Genomic DNA, 9,964 nt, shown 5'->3' with positions numbered 1-9,964 from the left:
GACAGCACTGCTGGATGTTATAAATTAGATTAGCAACACTGCAGTGGAAACCATCAATTTATATCATGCAAATGTCATGTAGATTTAGCCTTCCCATTGATTGAAAAAAAAAAAAAGAGATGATGTCTGACATGTGCCAGCAACTCAAAAATGATAATTTACATGACTAGATTCAAAGGGAGACATGGAACCAGACTTAGTGGTGTTGAATAATCTAACTAACAAATGAAAATACAACAGGAAGTCAAACATACTTGCTCCTGCTATTACATTTGATTATAATATTAACTTTTTTTTGAGGTTTGAATTTCAACCTTTACAATAAGACTGTTGATTTTTCAAATCGTAATACATGATATATAATTATGATTTGTTTTTGATGATGAGTAGTAGTCTAAAAAGACTGACGCCTCACTCTGGATAAAACGCCCCAACAGTTACTTCTAGTGTTTCGTTCACTGATTAACCCACTTTATAATTATATGACTGCTGTGTTGAGACCAGTCGGTATTATTTCATTTCACATGTCATTAGAGGGGACGTTTGGCAGCTGCCAGTCAACTCCTCTGATGTCTCTCAGTGCTGCAGAATATTTTTCCAGCTCTAGTGACAGTTAGTGTTATAATGATCATCAGCAACAGTGACAGATGTACAGCTAATGAACAGAGAGTGAGTCTCTGTTGGTGTCATCATTGCTTTGAATAAAACACGCTGCTGTGATGTTGGTACTGCCGCTACATGAGAAATTACATAAACAAAGACAGACTGTTTCACCACTGAGTATGAAAAGTATTTTTGAGGCTCTCAGTTGTTATCAGAGCTAAGAAGTAAAAAAGCAACTTTGTCTTAACTGCAGCAAAAGCTAACAAAACCATGCTTTGAAATATAATATGAACATATTACACACAGTGATTCGATGTTTTTAAGGTTAATAGAAATGTGAAAACATATTAGTCAGATATTGTAATTATCATTTCTATATATACAGCATTCATTTAAGCAGCATTGGAATTCCTGAGCAAAAGGTACCAGCTACGGTATTAGTTATGGAAGATGAGTTTTCCTTATGAACCTTTTCTGATTTGTACATTCAATAATTTATTAAATCTGACCTTTAAAAAGTGGGTTACAATACTGAAGTAATACAATAAAGAAAGTTAATTCTAACATTTAAAATCTTATGTACAATGATAGAAAAAAATGTATTTATTAAAAATACAGTGTGTTTGACTAATTCAGAAACAAAAAAAACAAACAAAAATAATAATAATAAAAAACACTTTTGAAAGCCCCTTCACGCAGATGGCGGCCTGGCTCCTCTGAATGGCAGTTAGATTCAGATGACATGACAGATGCTATTTCATTTCTCTGTTTCTTGTTTTTCTCTGTTTGGACAGAGAATAATAATTGGATGTACTGAGTGGATTTTCCTACCAATCTCCCAGTTATAGCACCATTTTGTTCTGCAGCTGCTTCATATTTTGGTTTGGTTTGGTTTTCAGTGAACCGTGCTGTGTCGCTAGCAAGAAGAAAAAACTCCTATAACAACAGAATTAAGTGTTTTTAATTGAAACTTGAAGTTTCTATGGCAAGAAACTGCAACTAAATGATGGCTGGTGCTTGATTGCGGCTCAGAATCACCATTCTCGGGCAATATTGAAACGATTTCACTAGTTCCTGATAAAATATTTTCTCCATCAGCTGTCAGCGTGCAATGCGGCTGCTCGCTGCCTTCGTGTGTGTGCGTGTGTTCTGGGATATCCCTGCAGCACTGGCAGAAAAGTGCAGCCAATTCATTCTATACTGTGTAACCAAACCTGTTTTATTCTTAGGGTCGGTACATAGCACTTTCTGACATGTTTGATGTGTTTGCACATCTTGGTGTGATGTGTGTGTACATAAATAACACAACTCTGATTATCTGAGTGTATATGCAGTAAAGGGGGGGACATGTGGATATTCCTTCTGCAGCGCTGTCTTGTTGCCGCATTTCTTGCTGACAGGTCTGATCAGAAAGTGATGACAGCCTATGATTGTCAAAACGCCTGTCGCTGAGTGGCAGCTCAGCTTTGGCTCTGCCTTATTTTCCACTTCCCTTCCCCCTGGTTTTGTCACATCTCTTTCCCAGCACTGGGGTTGGCTTAACTCAGAGTGAAGGTAAGAAGAAATGCGTACAGGCAGCAAGAGGAACTCAATCTCAGCGTGTTGTGTTAAGGCCATTGTAGATGTCACGCGTTAATACTCCCACGGTGGTGGGGAAGCAAGCCAGATAGTGACAGTGTGGGAGTTAAACCAGGAGTTGGAGAGCTGAGTTTGGTGAGAGTCTTGACAAACAAAGCAGAGCTGCTTTTTGCATTGTGTGCTGGACAGGTATGACAAGAGCAATATGTGTAGTTCCCCTCGAAGAATGCACTGAACAAAAACTTCGAATGGTGCACCAGTTGATAAATTTCACAATAAAGGTCCCTGTTTTCTAAATGAGATTGAGTGGTTTTAAGACTAGTTGATGCATCCTTCAGTAAAGGATTTTAACAAAGCTGACAAGTGATTCCTGGGTGATGCAAGTCATTCATTTAACTGTATGAATGACTTGCAGTCTCCCTTCCACTGAACTGTAGTTATTGGACTAAAATGAGATAAATCCACATTTTTATAAAACGAACTCCATGCCAAAAGTCAGATAACAGGAATTACACCTTTATTTTAGAAGATAAATTTGATAATAATACTAATTAATATCCTACTTTGCACAGAATTCTTTAAAGAGCTTCATAAGAAGTAACTCATTTTCACTAACTGTATTTTTCACAGCAGCAGAATGCAGATCAACTATACAGCATTTGGGAGCAGTTTCAGCGTACCCATCACTTCTTCATCCACCAGAAGTTATCCTGACATCCAGCACTGACACACATTTGCACACAACACCGCATTATTACAGAAAACATTACTTTATTGAACTACTAACTGTTGGAAATAAGATCTAAGATACATATGTCATAAAATTCATGCCTCATAACTGACTAATTGTAATGGTTTCAGATTAGACCTAATGAGATTCAGACAGTCCTCTGTATGAAAACAGCTGTTTGGGTGTGTTTGGCTCGTCAAGCTAACTCATCATATTAATACAATTCAGCACAAAGTCCACACTTGTCACTGTGCTCCCGCTCTACCACCGCCCTCTTGTCATTTCTCTGTCACTCTATTCCAACTGTGATTATGATTGTTGGATAGCTGTTAATTAAAGATGTGTCAAACTCACGCTAATGATAGTGACTTGATTTGGGACTAGAAAATAAAACCAGAATACACTGTGGAATGTATTTAATACAGTAAAGGAGAGAAACAGGCGAGCGTGCTCTGACTTTGCAGAAAGTTGGTTGTTTTGTTTTTCGGTTCCAGGAAACAGTTTACCCTCAATGGAGATGTTAGGCAAGGCAGAAGTGACAGGCCAACATCCATCCGCCTCCTCAACTTGTCTATTTATATGTATATTCATATTCATGAGCTATTGGACCATGAGCTCTTGGCGATGCATTTAGTGTTATTGGAAAGCCTGAATCTCAGTTCTCCCCCCTGGCAACTGACAGAGAAAGATTGCAGTGCCCAAGTGACAAAGGACTGGCAGGGCCTGGTATAAATCATTACACTGACGTGGGCAATGAAAGTAGGATCTCAGCACTGGACTTGTAAAAGCGACTCCACCCTTCACTTTGGGCATTAAGTGGATTGTTGGTTCCTCTATTAATACATCACTTAAGGACGTGCACATCTTTGGGTGGCCGATTGAAGAGGAGAGAGGATCACAGATGATGTAATAATTTACAACTTCCTTACTTCATGCTTACGCCGCTTTCAAACTTTTACCTCCGTGCCTCCACAGACAAGAGTCTCTTGGCCTGGGAGCAGAGTGCTTATGCGTCAGACTGGATGACAGTTAACCTTTAAGTCAGCCAATAATTTTAAAAACACAGCAAAATTAAAAGAGACTTTGAATTCAGAGTCTACTGCACAAAAATGCATCCTCACTTGTATAACACTGAACACTTATTCATGCTGTTTAAACTAACTCTGCTTTTGTGTCAATAATCCACCAGTGCAAAGTAAACTGACTGAATAAATACAATATAGAAATCAATTTTATTAGCAACAGCACCTGTATATTGAGCTGTGGTATTTTACCACAAAATATATAAGAAGAAGATGATCATTTGTATTTGAATTAGCTGGAAATGGTTCAATTTTGAACAGTAGTTCAAGACATTCAAGAGATACAGCTGAAGAGATGCAGTACTTAGCAAAGGTCAAACTCAGTATGTACAAAATCTTGAAGCAGTGCAGTCGTGCATACAGCACACACTAAAGCCACAAAACGAACACCCAAATCCAACACTGTGTTCTTTTGTTTCACCTGAGGACACAGGCGTCATGTATTCTATGACACTTAACACTGCAGCGATTGATCATAACTGACACACGTCCTGCTGTGCCTCTAACTTGAACACAGTCCAATTCAGAGTGAGTCATCAAAATGCCACAGGCCACAGGTAAAAAAAAAAAAAAGGACTATTGTCTTCTGCATTTTGACTGTCCACTTCACCCCCGCAAAATCTGTCAGTGTCAGATAAAAGCTTATGGACTAATACTCTAATTTCACATGTAGCTTTCATTTTTTCAAATGACTGCAATACATTCGAGTTAAGTTATTAGATTCAAGAAATTAGATGGATTAAATCTTTTCGTTGGATTCATTTTTTTTAGTTGGATAAAAAATTTTAGAAATCTTTTTTTTTTTTTATTTCTTCAGAAAAACTTTGCCACCCATAATCATTATTTAAAACAGATTCCTCCACTTCTCTTATTGATTTGCAGCCTCTCTCTCACTCCATGTCTTTTCCTGCCCCTCCTCCTCCTCGCTCTCCCCCCAGGCTCCTGCACTTCCTTCCTCAGTTCCTCCTTCAAGCCTCTGACAGTAGCGCTGCACATAAAGACACTGCTACCTTTGCATAATGCGGCTGCACCTTCTGTAGGTCGAATGAAGCTCCTTCGACATGTGTCAGAAGCTTGCCGTGTAGGCTTGGACTAATGATGGCACAGCGGCCAGCCCACTGCCCCTCAGCATATGCCCACTCTCACATGTGTGAGAGTGAAATTGTGTATGTGTGTGCGCGCGCAGGGGGTGGCAGGGTTCGTCATGCTGATTAAAAGCAACCCCCCCTTCACAAAGCCCCTCAGAAAAAGACAGCAGGGAACATGAACCACTGTCAGGTTGGCCCAGATGAGGACACAGGATCCGTGTCACCTGAATTTACCGGCCTAATATGACAGCCAAGTTGTGATCCCTTGTCTGGGACGTGTCACGTTTGCAGAGTTTGGGCTTATTCTCATGCAAATGATGTCAGGTTTGGACAGAATGTGAATGAGACTCGTCACACTGTCCAAGGGTCTAAACCCAACCACATGACAGTGGTTTCTCGCACAGCTCAAGATGAAATAAATGCGACATTTGACATTCAAACCTGGGAACCAAAACCAGGAATAGTTCAAAATAATGAGGAATTTGCGAGAGGAACCACAGCACCACAGGTGTAACCTATTTACCTTTGCTTAGGTCCTAAATAGCACATATCCAGACTCCAATAGTAACATGTGGAGTCTGTTATTAAATGCAGACACACACATCCTGGTGCCCCAATGTTTCTGCTGTGAAAACATTTTTTTTTCCAGACAAACTTATCATTTAGTCAGATTCAGATTCAGCTTAAATAAAAAAGATAAATTTCACAGCTTTTTTTACAAAAAGTTTCCAGCTTCTTTTGTTAGTGAGACAGAATCAAACCCATTTTACAGTCACTTAAAAATCCCGAAAATAGAAAACAGGAGAGCTTTAAAGAAATAAAAGCATTATTATTTTCTAAGTGCACGCTTGTTGTGTGTACTATATGTACTATTGTGTACTACACGTAGTACTGTTTTTTCAAATAATAAATCTAAATACACAATGGTCAAAATTTACCAAAATGAGATATTCATGTATAAATGTCTCAATACTTCAGATACTGTGACACAACAGTGATGGTGAGGCGCCACACACCTGTGGGTTTTACAGCCATGGAAAAAGCCTTTGATAGATCCTAAAAGACACCCCATCCATTCAGCACGCTGGCAGCCATCATTATTCTCAAAAGAATCGACTTTGTCACTTCTCCATTCTTCAAGAGTCTCTCCCTCGGCCTGATGAATTATGTCGTCTGTATCTTCCAAAACAAGGCTCAATCCTGACAGGTACACAACACTTTACAAGATGGTTTTGACTGCCTGTAGATCTCAGCGGGGACAAACGTGTCAACAAGCAATCGGATTGAACTCTCTGTCCATGATGAGGCGTCTCGGGCGATTTTTAAAACTTCAACTTCTCTTCAAATCTGCCATTGAGGCTTAATGTTTGTACGTAAATTTAAGGTGCTATATTATTTTGCTGTCAGAGTGGGTGCAACAGAAAGAAATGAGCCTGCCACCTCAGGTGCATTTATTTGTAACTCAGTTTCTCTTCTGATTGACGCCTTGCAACTTCACACCACAGAAGTAGAGTCACCATTTTGTGTCTAGTGATCATATACATAACATATACAAAGTCTAACATACTGGATATTACTTTGAGGGAAGCGACTGGCATGAGTTAGAACACCAAATTATTCCTTTTCTATGACATGTTTGATCTACATTTGGAAAAGAAAATCCCTTGTGCTAACAATTAGCTGAATAATAATCCAGAGAAAAATATTCTACTTAGGTTGGCTGCTCTTCTTTTAAAGACACATTTATTTTCACTGTTTCTGTTAAATTTACTAACTATTAAATCAATCCACATAGTGAAAATTAAATATCCAATGTCTTTAGGGTATGTAGGTCACCTTCAATTATTACTACACATTGTGCTCAAAACTTAAAGAATGATTCTGCCTCTCAGGCTTTGTACAGGCCACCATTATTGTGTATTGCATAACCATGATTTCTGAGGTTACCGGCTTCTTCATAAAAAGAACTGCAAACACTTCATTCACTATATACTGTATCAAAGTGCTGCCCCCTCTGCAGGTGTTTTCTATTTAATAATAAAATTATTAGATACTAATTGTCTTGGGGAAATTATTGCAGAGAGGCACAGGCAGCATTTAAGGCTTATCTGGAAGCATCATGGCATGTGAAACTAGACATCAAACCACAAACCCGGCCCTATCATTTCCATCTACAAATAACGTCTACAAATAACACTCGCCTAGAAATCTTAAAATGTATGTAGAAATTTTGTTTGTTACTAAATAATTATAAATATTATAGAAAATAAGAAGACCAATAATGTATCACAGTCTAGATTAATATACAGTAAGTGTGTGTCGTTGTTTTTTCCTTATGGTATTAGAGCATTGTTTGTTTCTTTGCATCTACCAAACTATTTAAATTAAACACACACCCTTGCTTGCAGCAGTAAAATAACAAAGGCGGTTCTCAAGTTCAGTCACAGTACTGTAGAGGAGAAGGATTTATCTAGATATCCTCCTTCCCTCTGGAGTGCACATGTGTTTAAAAAGCGAGGTCTTGTCATACAGAGCTGTGCTCAACAGAAGGTTGCCCAGAAAGCACTGAGGGAAGACAAAAGTGGGCGAGGTTAATTCACCGAATCCTTGCTGTCGGCATGAGTACACATGATATGCGTGTCACACGGATTCAAACACTGCCTGCGCCATCATGTGCATCTTGCTGACACGTAATACTTCATGGATGTACAGATGTTGCTAGTCAGAAGCAGAACGGTTTACTGCGACTGTAAGCTTTCCATTCTGATTATTATAAATGGATAACAGGTTGCATCACGACATAGCTTGTCACATACACCCTTTTGTTTAACATCAGATTTGTGCTGCTGCCTCTGTTTGCCTGGTAATGGTGATGACACGGAGCCAATTTATTTTATGTTTGCTTTAAAGCGAACAAGAGTCATGAGAGAACAAACAGAACATTGACTGCCTGACAGAGTCATATGTGGAGCTTTTGTATCTGTGGTGACAAGACAAAGATGGCTTGTTTCAGAAACCATGTAAGAAAACAGCCACACGTTGGTGCTCCATGTTCACAACGTAACAGACACACAGCTTAAATCCTGTTTGTGACGGTGTTGAATCAGTACTTCCTTAACAATAGTTAACTTTCAGTGGAATATGCTCCTGCATGTTGTTGCCTATTATATGTGACTTTTACTGTATGTGACACTTCTCACTGCTGTGTCTCATGTTTCCCCGCCACACAGAGCATGCTGCAAGGCACTGGAACTCTATTGTTTCTTGGGAAAAATGCCTTGGGCTAGTGTTCAAAGGCTGCGTGGGGTGGGAGCATGTCGACTTAAATACCTTCAGTGGAGACATGCCATGGCCTCTTTTATCAGGTGTCTCACTAGCTGAACTATAAAGCTTAGCTCTACTCTAAACCATAAAGTCAAATCCTGATTTTTTATGACAATGCTTTATTCGCTTTTCTTCCTAAAAGGAATTATGTCTCTATTTGAAATTGCTCTTACACATTCACTGATTTGAGGGTCAGCATTGGGTCTGAACTGAAAACGCCTTTGTTCATTTAACACTAGATTAAAATGTGTAATAGTAACAAGGTGCCCTACAGTAAACTATGCAAACTAACTATGCAAAAGACACTTGGCCATATTCGCTACTGCATCAACTAATGTTGTATAGTATAAACATAAAATCAATAACTAAATAAATCAATATCTGAACATTGTTGTTTGGAAGCAAGCGGATAATTTATTATTGTAGTGTTGGACCAAGCATCACTGAGAAATACAAAGGTCCAATAAGTAATAAGCACGTACATTTCTATTTGCCACAGAGACAGTGGAGTAGAAACAAATGTAGTGTGGAGGACTTGTAGCTGCAAACTGTTGGTGTAAGCGATAAGCCGGGAACACTGTTGTTGTTGCTCATACTCTAGTCAAACAGATGACAGCGAGGATGACATTTTTTTTGTTGCTTCAGAGTAAAATCTTGTTCACTGGGAAATTCAAAATCGGGAAAAACTGAAGTGATGCTCGTGTTGTTGCTGTTTGGTAGATTACAGTGTGGATTCTGGATTTGCAAGGCCTTTTCTTCTGGGAATTAAAATAGGATTAAAGTCCATTATGCTGGTCTGAATGTGGCGATCCTGATGTGGGTGTTTCATGAATATGCCAACTCTGTTCAGTTTTGGCTGCTGTGACTGTCAGACAGGTTTGTCTTGAGGCTCGTTACCTGGAGAAACTCTGGACAGGACGGACACATTGACAGTTACGAAGAACATTATTATACAAATATCATATGAGAACAAACTGCATAACTCACCAATGAGTATTTAAAAAAATAATGCATTTTATTATCCAATATATTAATACTAACATTGTCTAATGTCTGTGAAGTTTCATGAGTTTTAAATTAAAAGCTTCTTTCTGTTTCTGGGCCATGTTTGACGTAAGATAAAAAAAGAGAGCAGCGTTAGCTAAATGAAAACTAGGATGTGGTGGAGCAAGTTCTCTCTGAGGGCAAAGATTTTGATGTAGCTATTGCTGTTTACCTCAAAAAAGCCAGCCAAGACGGTGGCTCCATTAAACTATGATAGTGAATGCTGGCTGAAAAACAGAAGTGGGGAAATGGTGGATTTGAACCTATTGTAGTGTTGCTTCCCAGAGTCAATGCTTCACTGCCGGACTGTAGCCACCAGTCCCCTTGGAAGGATGAGAAGGAGTTCATTTAAAGGCAGATCCAGAAGAAGCCAGACCAGCTGTTTGCTCCAAACAGGAGCACAACAGAGTGCTGTCAAAACCCAGGCTGTCACACTGTATTGTATTCATGGTGCTGACAGTGGATGACTGGAAGGACATTTCAGAGCAATCGGGAATAAGGCTGCTCTCTACCTG

The sequence above is a fragment of the Anabas testudineus genome, chromosome 11 (assembly GCF_900324465.2).
Source record: "Anabas testudineus chromosome 11, fAnaTes1.2, whole genome shotgun sequence".
Taxonomy (NCBI): domain Eukaryota; kingdom Metazoa; phylum Chordata; class Actinopteri; order Anabantiformes; family Anabantidae; genus Anabas; species Anabas testudineus.
This window is presented reverse-complemented; position numbering follows the sequence as displayed.